At 42.7% G+C, this 16,019-nt stretch overlaps 1 pseudogene; it reads right to left on the bottom strand.

The window, feature by feature from the left end:
- LOC127655066 (acetylcholine receptor subunit beta-like) overlaps window positions 1–12,438 on the bottom strand; it is a 34,580-nt pseudogene extending 22,142 nt beyond the window's left edge.
- Between the last annotated feature and the right edge of the window lie 3,581 nt (window positions 12,439–16,019).

Here is a 16,019-nt window from a genome sequence, read left to right as displayed (position 1 = left end):
AGACTTTGTGTCGAATGAAGTGACACAAGGGGTCTTCTTGGGACGCCAAACGTACCTCTGAACCTGAGAAAAGGCCAATGTCAAGTTGGCAGACAGAATTTGTATGCCCTACCCCAGACATACGGGTATAAAGGGAAGCAGGGCAGCGAGTGCCAGTCAGGATTTTGCACTGAGGAGCCAAAAATAAGGTACGGCCGTTTACAGTGGTAGGTCTAGTGCTGTAGCAGGAGAGACACAACGTCTCGTTCCTTCCTTCGGGGAACGGAGGTTACAACAGTAACCATGACGTTCCCCTTCTGTCACTGTGTCGGCTGCACGTAGCCCTCCCCAACGCCCCAAAAGAGGTGTCACATACAGACCTTAGTTTCCCCTGCACCCCTGAGGGGGGGAACAGCCACTACATGACTAGCATGGGAGCAAACCCGGCAGCTGCGCCTTTTCTCTCACTATGTCTTTCACATAGGATGTGAAGCAGCTGGGGCTATCTTAACGCTATGAAATGCGTCGGGGAAGACGGTCTTTCCCGGTCCTATTCTTTCAGTGGGAAAAGACCCTGTGGCGGCCACATCCTGCCCAGTCTAGGGGGAGGTAACATGTGGCAAATAGGGGGGACTCATCCAGCCTAATGAGGGGGGACTCTACAAGCACGGCGACCGGGGCAGCGACCCGGACCTGACAAAACACGGGACGAGACCGACTCAACACTGAGATTGTAAAATCTGGCAAAGGTATTGGGTGTTGCCCAGCCCGCTGCTCTGCAGTTGTCTGCTAAGCAGGCAGACAACGGCAGCGTGCCCGTTGCACATGGCGCCCCAACCCTCTCAAGAGGTGTCTGTGGTCACCACGACACGTCTGGACACCTGCTGCCAGGGGACTCCGGTCTGCAGAAAGCAGAGGTCTGTCCAAGGTTTGAAAGTCTGATGGCAAGAAGCTGTTATTGTCACACGGTATGTGCCGTGGCACCATGCCCATCTCGGGACTCGAGTCTGTAGCCAGTGCTGAAGCGGCCTCATATGCATCAACCCGAGTGGTGCGGCTGAGGATGCCATATGACGCCGGAGCCTCTGGAATTATTTTAGAGGAACCGCTGTGCCGGGCTCGAAGAGAGCGAGGCACCTGAGCACTGACAGAGCATGCTCGTTGGTGAGACACGCTGTCATTGAGACTGAGTCTAACTCCATACCTCAAGTGTTGGACTTACTGCTTCAAATTGAAAACTGAGGCGATCTTTTGAGGTAAGACAAGTTATTTAACATGTGTCAATAATGTCTATTAAAAGTCACAATTTTTTAGTTACAAAGCATTTATTTGCTTTTATAACTCACGATTCCCTTGTTGTCTGCCCTGGGTTTCACTTGTCATTGTTAAATGTACTACACTTCCCAGAATCCACCTGCCATCACCACTGCCATTTTGTTCATTGTTCTCACCTGTGTCTAATTCAGTCATCACTCCCTGGTTATTTAAGCCCTGCTTTTTGTTCACTCCTTGTCGTTCGCTGAATATAGTTCAAGCCTGGTCTGTGTTCCTTGCCCTAGTTCTCTGTTTATGTTTATTTCCCCATTGAGGGTTTTTCCTTTGTTTATTTGTTTGTTCATTTAATAAAGAAGTCCTGCATTTAGATCCTCTCTCCTCGCTGCCTCGTTCGTAAAAGAACGAACGACCCACCATGGATCTAGCGGTTTCACAAGCCAACTGCAGTCTACTCAGCTTGATGCAGGGAAGCCGTCCGGTGGAGCACCACATCCGTGATTTCCTCAAGCTGGTGAGGGTCACGGACTTCCCAGACTCCCTCCTGGTGGGTTTTTTCCGGGCCAACCTGAACGGTGCACTCAAGGAGCGGTTGCCACCGGTGACGCGCGGCTGGACGCTCCGCGAATTCGTGGAGGAGACCCTATTAGCCTGCGGTTCGTCGTTCACTGTGGACGTCGTCGAGGAGGACCCCGTAGCTCCCCCCACAGTGGTAACTCTCCATTCGCCCGTGGTTTGTCCCTTCATGCCTGTCTTAGTCAACGAACCAGCGCTGCTAACTTCATCCGCCCGGAGGAGGAGGAGAAGAAAGGCCTCTGCTCTCCAGCCTCCGCCAACCACGGCCAACCAGCCAATGCCTGTAGCCTCCGATGTCAGTGAGCCAGCGCCTGTAGCCTCCGATGTCAGTGAGCCAGCGCCTGTAGCCTCCGATGTCAGTGAGCCAGCGCCTGTAGCCTCCGATGTCAGTGAGCCAGCGCCTGTAGCCTCCGATGTCCCTGAGCCAGCGCCTGTGGCCTCGACTGTCCCTGAGCCAGCGCCTGTAGCCTCGACCGTCCAAGAGCCAGTGCCAGTGGCCGTGACCGTACCTCCCGAGCTTCCCAGAGCTCCGCCTCCCAAGCTTCCCAGAGCTCCGCCTCCCGAGCTTCCCAGAGCTCCGCCTCCCGAGCTTCCCAGAGCTCCGCCTCCCGTGCTTTCCAGAGCTCCGCCTCCCGTGCTTTCCAGAGCTCCGCCTTTCGAACTTTCCAGAGCTCTACCTTCCGAGCCTCCCGAGCTTTCCAGAGCTCCGCCTTCCGAGCTTTCCAGAGCTCCGCCTCCCGAGCTTTCCAGAGCTCCGCCTCCCGAGCTTTCCAGAGCTCCGCCTCCCGAGCTTTCTAGAGCTCCGCCCCCAGAGCCTCCTGTGGCTCCGCCTCTCAAGCCTCTCGAGCCTTCCAGGGCTCCGCCTCTCGAGCCTTCCAGGGCTTCGCTTCTGGATCGTCCTACGGCGCCACCTCCCTCGGCTCCACCTCCAGAACCTTCCAGACCTCCGCCTCTAGAGCCTCCTACGGCGCCACCTCCATCGGCTCCTCCTCTAGAGCCTCCTACGGTGTCACCTCCATCGGCTCCACTTCCAGAGCCTTCCAGGTCTCCGCCGCTAGAGCCTCTTACGGCACCTACTTCCAGACCTCCGCCTGCAACGGCTCCACCTCCCACGGTTCGGCCTCCTGAACCTGTCCTTGCCCTGTGGCCAGCTCCCAGGCCTCCTGACCCCGGTTCCTGTCCTGTGGCCTCCTCCCAGGCCTCCTGACCCGGTCCCTGTCCTGTGGCCTCTTCCCTGGCCCCCTGACCCAGTCCCTGTCCAGTGGCCTCCTCCTAGTTTCCCCAAACCTGTCCTTGCCCTGTGCCTCCTTGGTCTGCCTGTCTGCTCCCTGTGCCTCCTTGGACTGCCTGTTTTCCCCTTGTACTCCCTTGGTCTGTCTGTTTGCCCCTTGTGCTCCTCTGGTCTGTCTGTCTGCTCTCCCCCCCCCCACTCCTTGGACGATTTTTTTTTTCATTTATTTTTTTTCTCTGAGGAGCGTCTGGAAGCCGCTCCTTTGAGGGGGGGCTATGTCACGATTCCCTTGTTGTCTGCCCTGGGTTTCACTTGTCATTGTTAAATGTACTACACTTCCCAGAATCCACCTGCCATCACCACTGCCATTTTGTTCATTGTTCTCACCTGTGCCTAATTCAGTCATCACTCCCTGGTTATTTAAGCCCTGCTTTTTGTTCACTCCTTGTCGTTCGTTGAATGTAGTTCAAGCCTGGTCTGTGTTCCTTGCCCTAGTTCTCTTTTTATGTTTATTTCCCCATTGAGGGTTTTTCCTTTGTTTATTTGTTTGTTCATTTAATAAAGAAGTCCTGTATTTAGATCCCTCTCCTCGCTGCCTCGTTCGTAACAATAACGCTAAATTATTTGTGGAAAAAATTACATGACCATCAGTGTTCATCTGATTCAGCCTCTATATGTAAGCAAATTTCTGTGAAACTTGCTAAATAAACATTAGTTAGCAATACTATGTACATTTCTAGCTAAATATCAATAACTTTTTTCCAATTGCGTCACTTCTGGATGATAGTCAATCCTTTTTTGTAACGAAGCTAGTAATGTGGCTAGTTTTTATCTGGAACAATTGACGTGACCGTCATCAGCGAGTCTTTTCTTTTTATATCAACCTTTTTTTTGGCAGTTTCTGTGAAACTTGCTAAATAAACATTAGCTAGCAATACTGTTACATTTTTGCTAAATATCAATAACTTTTTGGGCCAATTTTGTCGCTTGTGAAAATTCCGCCTGAAGTAATGTGAGGCAGAGAGCAGATGCTGTTCAGACCTGCCTGGAAACTCCCTGCTAGTTAGATAAGATATCTAGCTTGTTGATTTTCCTCTGTTATAAAAAAAAATGGTAGCTATCTTTCTAAAATTTTGCAGCCTTAACCATCCATCAAACATAGATTATTTTAGGTTATCTGTAACTTCCTGTTCACAAGGAAAGTGTGAGAAGGCTGTCCGCAGTTGGACATTATGGTTAGACTATTCAGTGTACTGATTTGTGAAGAATACACTGCTGGCTATCAATTGTTGTACTTTTTTCTGTTGTAGAGATGGATAAAGACTATGGCTCCCTGTTCAGCACCCTCAAGAGGAGGAGGCAGATGACTGCTGATGAGCTTAGGTCCATAGCAGAGGAGGACGTGGCTTATGAGGGCATGAACACACAGGAGGATGATCCGCTGGACCAGGAACTACTGTAGGAAGACCCAGACCATGAGGAGATGGAGGATGAGATGGAACCTGATCCCCAGCCAAGACCATCAACTGGGTATGTATGAATGTGTATGTATTGTTTGTTTCTATTTCTCATATGACTGATACTCACAGTAACACTAACACTGTTACTCTTATTATTTTGGGAATGGCTAGCTATTCTTGCACAGGTTCCAAATCAGCTAGAAAGTGTAAATGCTTCCCTGACTCTGTTTCTTATCCCTCGTACTCTGACATCGATTCACAGGCACCAACACCTCTCCCATTTAAGCCTAGTCATCCATTCGGTATTGACTTAGGTAGTGTGCGTCAGGCTGTGCTGTCAACCTCCAATATAATGTTGTGAGAAATTTACTTTTTAATGCTGTTTTTTACTCAGGTTGTATAGAGATATGCAATTTTACAATCCGTCAGGGGTGGGAGCTTGTCCTAAACTGTCTGTCATATTCCAGCTACCAAGGAGCTTGGATGGAGGAGACCCCCGATGAATTTTGCCATGTCTAAATCTCGTCAGGAGTTAAACAATACATGAAGGGAAAGCCTACTCGTGGGGTTTTAAATGATGTGTAATTCCAACATCAGACCCGGGGTATACTCTCGACTTTAATGTTTACACAGGTAGTCATGATGGGTGTGTCACTGACTTGGCCACCAAAGTAGTTGAATCGTGTTTGGTTTGACAACTTTTACACGTCCACAGCTCTTATGGTTAAGTTGTTAGAAATGGGAACTAATGCCTGTGGGATATGCAAGGTGAATGCTAAACTGTTTCCAGAATATAAAGACATCAAAAGATGGGAACGCAAGACAGCTCGTGGGGATATAAGGTGGGGTAAGATTGAGGGGTATATACTTGTAAATCCCCTATTATACTTGTAATAAACTTGTCATTGAGTGGTGGTGGTGTAGTGGGCTAAAGCACATAACTGGTAATCAGAAGGTTGTTGGTTCGATCCCCACAGCCACCACAATTGTGTCCTTGAGCAAGGCACTTAACTCCAGGATGCTCTGGGGGGACTGTCCCTGTAATAAGTGCACAGTAAGTCGCTTTGTATAAAAGCATCTGCCAAATGCATAAATGTAAAATGTAAATGTAATTCAGTGGAAGGACATCCATGCAGTTACATGTCTCTCCAATTTCCACAATGTGAATGGCTCAACCAAATTTACTACGTTTGTAAAAACTAATGGTGACTGGACAAAAGAAATAGCCCTTCAGCCCACTGTCATAAGCAATTATAACAAAAACATGGACGGTGTTGATAGGTCTGACCAATTTATTAAATCTTACGACAAATACTCCTACAAAAAACTCAGAAGTGGTGGAAGACTCTTTTTTCTATTTTATAGACATTGCCGTCGTGAATAGTTTCATATTTTTAAAGGAATGCCAACACATTCATGCGACACAAGGGGATGAGTGTAGACTAGTGAACTTAACCCAGATAGATTTCAGAGAAAACCTGGCTCTTCAGCTGGGAGGTATCGATATTCATGCAAATTTCCCTTTACATACACTAAAGCCTGTAGTAGCTACTTCGTCATCACTCCACACAGCCCATGTCCCTAAATTTGAAGAGTCCCCTAAGAGGTGTTGGCTATGTTATCGGAAAAGTAGGACTGAAAATAAAACTAAAGTAGCTTGTTGTACTGGAATTTAATGGCAAAAGACTTTGCTTGGTTCGCAATAGAAATTGTTTTCAGTCTTGGCACTCAGCTGAGTGTTACCAGTTTTGCAAAGAGGCCTAGGTTGGGCTGTGTTTACTGGTGTTGCTGTCATCCCCGTCCCCTCTTTTCACCCTCTCTTAAACCACAGGTATGGCAGTTGTTGCGCATTTATGAATTTATATATATTCTGTTCCTGCACTCTTTATTAAAAATGTATTTACTGTAGATAGTTCGAAAGTTTGATTTTGTATGTTATGATGTTTTATTTGTGTGTAATTCTTTTGTTAAAATTAAATGTGATTTATTGAACACATACAATTTATATTTCAGTGTTTGTGTCAATTTCAGATGCAATCTCAATTTATTATTACAGGTGCTCAAAAAGAGTATTTGAGGAGTGGTCATGTGAAATATGAGGGACTCAACTTGGAGGCGAAGGTAGAATCCATATGCTGTAATTTTATTAACAATTAACACACAAAGCAGAGACGTATGTAGCCCTGCTAAAATATTAGTGTTGACTTGTTCAAATGTTATAGTGTAACCTTGGTAAAACATTAAGGTGTCTAAATGTATTGTTCCATCCATCCATCCATCTTCAACTGTTTATCCGAAGTCGGGTTGCGGGGGCTCCAGCAGGGGGCCCCAAACTTCCCTATCCCGAGCCACATTAACCAGCTCTGACTGGGGGACCCCGAGGCGTTCCCAGGCCAGTGTGGAGATGTAATCTCTCCACCTAATCCTGGGTCTTCCCCGAGGCCTCCTCCCAGCTGGACGTGCCTGAAACACCTCCCTAGGGAGGCGGCCAGCTCAACCACCTCAACTGACTCCTTTCAACGCAAAGGAGCAGCGGCTCTACTCCGAGCTCCTCACGGATGACTGAGCTCCTCACCCTATCTCTAAGGGAGAAGCCCGCCACCCTTCTGAGGAAGCCCATTTCGGCCGCTTGTACTCGTGACCTAGTTTTTTCGGTCATGACCCAGCCTTCATGACCGTAGGTGAGGGTAGGAACAAAAATTGTTTAAACATTTAATGTTTAAACATTTTATAAATACAGCATTTCCAGAAAGGTGCTAAACATTCATTAACAAGTATAGTAACTAAGTAATGATGCTTTAGTGCTGAAAATAAATCATTTAAGTACCCCCTTTAAATGAAGCTATAATGTTTAATACAGATCTAGATTACTTTTCATGGCACACTGTTAATATTTGACAGCACTAATTTAAACAATTATACGATTATAAAACACTTGGTCAGTATTACTTCATCATGAGCTAGAAACGTCTTACAAAAGCAGAATAAGATTGCCTGATTTATTGTAGTATTTACATTTACCCCGCAAGAACTCTTGTATTATGCTGGTGGAATCCACGTCACACGGCCGTTACTGTAGACCTGCAGGTGGACCTGTAGAGCTACACCAAACTTGCCGTAATTACTATGTAAACACAAAAATACAACAATGACTTTAAGGGGAGACAATCTTGTGTATTGTTACCACAAACAGTGGCCCCAAAAAGTATTTGATCACCTAAGCCACTTTTTAAAATGTATGAATATCATAGAGTCAAAATGAAGACATGAAGTACAGTATTTGGACACTTTCTGGTTGTGAAATGTTAGTGGAACATGTTCATAGATAATGTGATGAACTACACATGTTGTAACTCTGTGTGAACTTCAGTGAACTTACATTAAAAGACATGGCAGGAATGGCTACAAAAAGTTAAATTACAGATGTTCTGCATAAAGGTATTATTTGTTTACATAAATCTGTTTTCTTTTATTTTGACAATACAATGGAATTTTAAGTGTGGTTTATACAGCAAGTGTCCAAATACTTTTTGGGGCCATTGTTTATAAACTTCAATATTATGGGAATTTAGAAGTTTACATAGTGATTTTATGTCTTAAGTGTAAGTGGAACAAGTTATTGTTATCAGGCAAGGAGGGTTTCACTCCTGCGTCCCAGGTTCTCTCTGTTGGAACAGGAATAAACTCATAATTCCCTCTGTTTTATTCAGACACTCGCTTGTGCACTGCTATATGCTTGCCACACGGGCATAGACAGTTGGCAGCTACTGTTCTTCTGGTATGAATATATATAATTACCAATGCTATTATGCTGCTCGTGTTCATATGAAAAGGGAAATGTCTCAGTTACGTGAAGCGTAACCCTGGTTCCCTGAGTGGGAATGAGATGCTGTGTAAGCTGGCCATACTCTCTTGAGCTGCATAGGCTTGTGCCTTCATGCAGGAAATCTTGATGGCACGAAGTGAGCAGCTTTATGGAGCCCATGACATAGCTCCCAAGGGGCATCGCTTAGGTGCCATCAGCCAATAATTTGGCATGATTGTATAAGGGCTTCAGACCATGTTACACTCAGGGCATGTCACAATGCGATTACGCAGGATCTCGTTCCCACTCAGGGAACCAGGGTTACGCTTCACGTAACTGAGACGGCTTCTCTGAGGGCAAAGACTGTAGTCAAATTATTCAAAAGCTTCAAACAATTCAGAGTAGATTCATAACAATAGACTGAGAACTTTATCAATCGTAAGACAACGATTATTTGACACTTGATACATATTCTTGTGTGTGAATCTTACATTTCAGATACTATAGAGCTCTTAAACCATTTAGCACTACAATATAATCCTCACAAGATACAAAAAACAGGCCTTTAAACTTCCCATCTATTACAGTAATGGTGCTTTGGGACTTGAAGATGTCCCTCATTGAACAGTGTGTGGGATGCAGTTTGTTTGTGTGTGTGTGTGTGTGTGTGTGTGTGTGTGTGTGCGTGTGTGGAACTGAAAGAAGGACCAGTGGGGCTTGTAGTGGAGAGCTGTGTTGTTTAATTGGCTATAAAGCAGAGATGAATGGAGCAGCGAGGATATTAAGAAGAGCACTAATGGGGGTCTACCTGCATACACTGCTTGCCAGGGACATTGTGTCAATGTGTGTGTGTTTGTGTGTGTGGATGTCTCTTGAAAAGCTGTTCACAAAAGCTTTGATAATTTTCCAAACCTATATTATTTTCTGCAGCTCTTGCAGCAATACAGCGAAGTCTTTCTGAGATAACGTGTCCAACACTTAAAGTTTCTCTGAGATAATGCATGAAGCAACACACACACAACTCACTTGTTGATGAGAACAATGTCAGGGAGCCACACTTCTGGATGGGATATGCAACAAATCAATTCCTCCATAATCTTTTGGGTTCCAATAAGATGATAATCATTCCACTCCTTCAACACCAAAAAAAGGGGGTGGGTTTTTTGAGTCTGTGTGCCTTCATGTGTGCAGCCAAATGAGGGTCATCTTCAAAATCATAATTACTACCAGTTCATCATTTAATAAAGTAATTTCAAATGATCTGGCTTCTGTCATCAATTATACCTAATTTAATTTCTGTGCATATTTGTCCATGAATATTATTTGTAGCATTTGCATAATGTTTCATTTTGTATTCAGAATTGTGGTACTGTATATTGATCCTAGCCCTCATTGTCAGTGTTTGCCATATGTGGAAATGTTTTGACATTTCAGTCCAGTAAATTATCATGATAGATGAGTTTGTCTTTCGTCAATGCAAATAGCTTCATGAATTTGAGTTGCACTCAAGATGGTATTTCTCTAAATGCAATACAGACGTAGAGCAGCTTTACTAAGTTCATGATAAAAATAGTGTTCATCTCCTCATCTTTTATGTTCTAAAACACAGAAACACATAAAAAAAATGTCATCCATTAACTCTAACACTGAATGCATGTTCAAGGATGGTGTGTGTTTGGCAAGAGATATACTTTTTTTTACTCTGTCAGACAAATATGAGTTTTAGGATTTAATGCATTAAACCAGCATTATTTTATATGAGGCCATATCATACAAGAGGTTATATCTATATTCAACCTTTTTAAACAGTTTTCATTTTTTGCTTAAAAAAGGAAATTTATTAACCCTGACCTCATTTTAAAAGGACCACAGTGAATGCAGTAAACACCAAGTACTATATTTAATTTTTTTATAATATCTGACATTAATCCATCATATATGATTACTTCTTACACTAGCAAGCTTGATTGCTGATAAATTATCATTGGAGTGTGTTTGGGGAGGGGAGTATTATAAACACAAGGTGATGGAGGGAAGGGGGAGATATCATTGGCAGACAAGGAAAAGACCTGAGGCTCAATAGATAGATAAGCACACAGTTCTGCAATGCTATTTAAAACTAGTGTAGGAATGTCAGAGGGACAGCTGTCCTAGGCCCAGTAAAGAGCACAGACATAGTGGGCATGGGTCAACACTCACCAGGGCTGTAGCAAATGGGGTGAAAGGCGGTAACAATTCCAGGTTTGTATACTGATGTATACAAATTTTATACTGTATTTTTCTGTATGAAAGGGGCCCAAAGCAATATACAGTCAGGGGGCCCATAAGTCCTTGCTGCAGCCCTGACACTTGTATAGACTTTTTTGTTCCTCTCTTTTCTGGGATATGAAAAGGACAATTTGATTAGATAGTTTAAATCTGTGCAAATATGTGCATGCAGGGCTGGACTGGACATAGCAACTGGCCCAAAAGTTGTTCGCTGGCCTTTTCTGCATATCGCGTTATACCGTTTTTGTGGTCCGTTCTGCATAATGCGGAATGTTTTAGCTTATCGCGGCCCATTCGGCCCGTTTCGCAGCCAACCCACTGGCCCGCTTGGTTCTCCCGATGGCCAGTCCGCCCCTGATCGGCCCCAAAGTGCGTCGGCCCACTGGAAAAATGCCCGATATGCCAGATTACCAGTTCAGCCCTGTGCGCATGTGTCTGGACTGTTACCCTAGAGCTGGTTATTAAATCCTTGTGTTAGGATGTCAATGATACCACAACCTGGTTCACATACTAGATTCACACTCAACAGTTGAACCAACCTTCAGACCTGTTTTAACAAGGCATTGGAGCAGTTTTCCTTTTGTAAATATACTCAGTACAACCCATATGTGTCGAACACGGTTTTAGACTCTGTTTAGACTTTTTGCTTATATCATATGATTAAAGTTCCCAATAAAGATGAGGCTGAGAAACTCCTTCTCTGCATGTCAAATAACAGGGAAGTTTCAACTTAAACTCTGAGGAATGTTAAAGTGTAATTAATAAGTTAAAATTAGCATGTGTCAACATAGTCCTTTATGATGTGCATATCTGATTGTTGATGGCTGTAAAACACTTAAGTTTTATTGATTTTATGATCCTTACACTGAGACCTGGATATACAGTCTTAAAGTATGAGGACAAGGCCTCAGTTATCAGTGAAAATATATAATTTATCAGTAAACAAACCAGTAAGCAAGAGTTATGATATCGGAGCACAGTCGGATTTGGGAGACTAAAATTTACTGGAAATTTCAGGATTCATGTGGCCCACTGGACATAAAATTTCAACATAGATATCTATTATTTTTCTACTCTTTATTATTATTTTATTACTATTATTATAATTATTGATTTATATATTGCAGATGAATTGAAAAGATTGTGCATCATGCCACATTTAGCGGCAAAAGTTTTATTCTTTTGATTTGCTATTTTTAATTGGCACCACCCTTTGGGGCAGTTCACACCAAACATGTTTTTGCATCCAATCACACTGTTTTTCAGTTGTTTTCTTATGTAAACATGCACTAAATTAGCATCTTTGACCATTGCGGTAGCTTTGATAACAGCTGGGCATGTGAAACATTCAGGAATTAATCATTATTGGGGCTGTTTTTTATTTTCTAAATAAAATATGTTGTACAGTACTAATCTTCTGTATTAAAGAAGATTTATTTATATACTTGGGTATTTGTTACATCTTTTATTTTTATTTATTTTTATATCATATTGTGCATCAGTTTGCTGGTGACCCACAGAGAAAAGCGCCCCCTCCCAATCCGACACTGTATTCGATTATTAATCTCATGGATGATCATCAAGTTTAATGTTGCAGTCACTGAAAGGCTAAATCAATTTTAAATGGCTAAATGTGAGAAATACTCTATATATTACAAAATTTTTACATGTGTAGTACGACTCCAAGTGTGTCAATGTGTTTATCTTCATACCAGGCTGACGAATGATGAAAGGGTCATGCCTATCCTAACAATGACTCTTTCCTCTGGTGTCTTTGCAGGCCGCACTTTGAGGTTGTATGAAGAGAAGAGTTACTTTGTCAGCTGATCTTCCTTTCTGATGCACATGTAGAAAGGATGTTTTTTTTCTTTCTCAGACAAAGCTTTTATTGATTTTTTGACATATAAGAGTTCATTGTACTATAAATAGATGCTGTAAGTTTCTGACTCAAACCTTTCTCTCTGGCCCAAAAAAAAAAAAAAAAAAAAAAAAAAGATTAATTGACACCAAATCTGCAAAAACAGCTCATTCTCTACTTCTATCAGTAAAGACTCTGGATTATTGGGATTAATACGAACATAGAAATACTTATATCTAAGGATGCACCGATATGGAATTTCTGGGCTGATATAATAACCGATAATTCACTGCTCATTTTGGCCGATACAGATAACCAATCTTTTTAAAAATAGTTTTAATTTGTAATCTTTTAACATGAAACTGCTAGCTAATTCATAAATATTATGAATTCTCATTTGAAAAATATGTCACTTAAAGCTTGGAATTTGGACTTGCTGCTATTTAAGGTTTGGAAGATGTAACATGAAACAGAAATGTTCCTATATTAAAGATGAGTGCTGATTTGAATGAGAAATAAATGACAATACACCTGAATAAATTGCATTGTGCCTAGGGGCAGATTGGGACAAAAAGTGGCCCTGGACTTTCTGGCCCAGAGCATTCCACCAAACCTGGCCCACAACACACCACACCGGCTCATTGATTACATTTACATTTACATTTATATATTTGGCAGACGCTTTTATCCAAAGCAACTTACAGTGCACTTATTACAGGGACAATCCCCCCGGAGCAACCTGGAGTTAAGGGCCTTGCTCAAGGGCCCAACAGTGGCATCTTGGTGGTGTTGGGGCTTGAACCCCCAACCTTCTGGTCAGTAACCCTGAGCCTCAACCACTGAGCACCACTGCCCCAGTGATTAGATTTTCTGGCTCAGTTTCACATTTTTGAGTGGAAAAAAAGACATTTCTATTGACTGCTAGCAATGACAATGGGCCCCATTAGTGCAAAAATTGTCATAACTTTAAAAAACATAAACCCACTGTGATCCACATGTGATGAGTGGATTTTATAGAGAAAGCACTAAAAATAAATACGGTAACACTTTATAATACTGGTCCATCTTTAATAGGTAATTATGCAGGAATGAATGCAGGGCAAATGAGTAGTACTACATTAACACTTTAGTTAGTACTATAAACTAATATGGAAACATGTTTAACCAGTCAGTATGTAATAGCAAACTGGTTGGTCACTGTTAGGTAATCAATAATTACTGAATTTGAGCTGCCTCATTGAGTACTATCATTTAACTATGGCTAATTTATAATAACTATTTATTAATTACTAATCAAAACATTAACATGTGTCTAAAATGGGAATGCTTATGTTTTTTATTGTGAACAAGATCATGTATTGGTTCTTTTTTGGGAATTAATTTATGAATGTAACAGGTTGCTAAATCAAGGCTACAATGTCTGGTGGAGTATCATAGTTAAGGATGTAACCACACATTCAGGAACGATGGGGCCCAAATTTAATAATGTAATAATTAACCATGAAAAAACCCATATCAGTAGACTAATATTCATAATGGGGCATGTCCCCCTCAATGTCTATGGTGGTTACGGCCATGATCATATTCTGTGTGGTATATTGGTGCATCTGTGTTACATGTATTATGGTATATTCATTGCACATGCGTTGTGTGTTGTATTAGCGTTCAAGAGAAAAAATACAGTAAAGACGGCGTACGTTATACCTCTGTGTCTCTCTCTCTTTCTTTTTCCATAAAAACTCTTCAGTCAGCTTACCTTACAGAAATATAGGGATGCATATGCCCAACCTTGGGATATCTCTTTTGTTCATTAAAAAACATTATTAACTTCTTTATGTTTGATATTGCTGAAGGTCTTTTTTAAATAAATATGGTAACCCATAAGTAATGAGTCAAGTGTAACCACATAACAGCTCTCTAAATCATAGTCAGCTTACAGATGTATGTGCCTTGGGGCGGCTGTGTCTCAGATGGTAGAGCGGGTTGTCCACTAATCGCAGGGTTGGTGGTTCGATTCCCAGCCCACATGACTCAACATGCCGAAGTGTCCTTGGGCATGACACTGAACCACAAGTTGCTCCCAATCGCAGGCTAGCGCCTTGCAAGGCAGCTCTGCTGTGAATGTGTGTGTGAATGGGTGAATGAGACGCAGTGTAAAGTGCTTTGAATACTGCTAAGGTTAAAAAGGTGCTATATAAGTGCAGACCATTTAAACATGTTCATATTTTAAAGTTAGGGTCATGGTAATGCATAATTAATTTATGAATAAACACTTGAATATACACAAAACACTTGACAAATTTTCACATAAGTATGAAGAAATTACTAATGATCTGGACCATTATTCTAAAGTGAGGGTCATGGTAATGCATTGTTAATTAAATAGATCTTACTGATCTAAATAGATGGGAAGGGAGTTAAAGGTTATCTGAACCATTATTCTAAAGTGAAAACACATTATAAACAATTAACAGTTACTGAGGTGTTACTTTCAGTTAGTAATGAATACTCAAGTGTTTGTTCTTACATTTTATTCATTTAATCAAACAGATAGTTAACAAACATTCACAGACATTCCAAAAAAAAAAAAATCTGGTGTTCAATTATGAATCATTGAAATAATTTAACATAATTGTATAGGCAACAAACCTTTAGTAGGATAATACTTTTAAGTGCTGGTGCTCATGGTTACTACATGTTTTAAAAGTCTTAACATAAAATAACATAACTCTTACCATAAAGTAAAATAATACAAAGGACCAGTGTGTTGATCTCCACAAGACTTCAACAGAAAACGGTGAGAAAACCAGCATGCAGGCCAATTCCACATGTTTACTTCCGCCCTAGACAGTCCACTTGACAGTCCACTCTGTAAATACATACAAATTTAATTTGACATGTTTCCTCCTTTGCCTATGTTCGGTATTAACAGAACAGAATAGTGGCAGCGGGGGCGTGGTCAAGCGCCCGTCCGGGAGAGAAAAGCGGTAAGGGCGCTCACACCTGAGCTAAATTATGTCTAACACCTGTCTCTAATTGCAGTAGAGCGAGGAGAGCGGATAAAAAGCCAGCAGCCACAGAGCAGAGGGGGACGGACGTACAGCAACCCAGCGTTTCTGTGCTTACGTGTGTGTGTGTGCACATTATAAAAAAACAATTAAAAAGGCTTACCTTGTGCCAGACCCCCTGTTTTCCTGTCCTCCTTGAGAAAGTCACTACACTGGTGCCGAAACCCGGGAGAAATTGATGATGGAACAGAGTCGCCCCATAGAGTCCTCCCAGCTGACGGAAGTCCTCCAGTCCCTCGCGACACTCCATCAGAGCCACCAACAATCCCTGCTTGAGCTCCGGCAAGACCAGGATCGTCGGTTCTTCGAGATCATGCGGGCTCAAGCAGAGGACCGGCACGCCATCCGGAGCCTCCTCAGCCAGGAGGCCGCTCCAGCCGCAGCCGCGACCCCGGACACCCGCGCCACATTGCCCCCACCCGCGTTACAGAAGATGGGGCCGGCAGATGATCCAGAGGCATTCATCGATCTGTTCAAACGATCGGCGGAAATTTGGGGGTGG

Source organism: Xyrauchen texanus, chromosome 2 (assembly GCF_025860055.1).
Source record: "Xyrauchen texanus isolate HMW12.3.18 chromosome 2, RBS_HiC_50CHRs, whole genome shotgun sequence".
Lineage (NCBI taxonomy): Eukaryota > Metazoa > Chordata > Actinopteri > Cypriniformes > Catostomidae > Xyrauchen > Xyrauchen texanus.
This window is presented reverse-complemented; position numbering and strand designations above follow the sequence as displayed.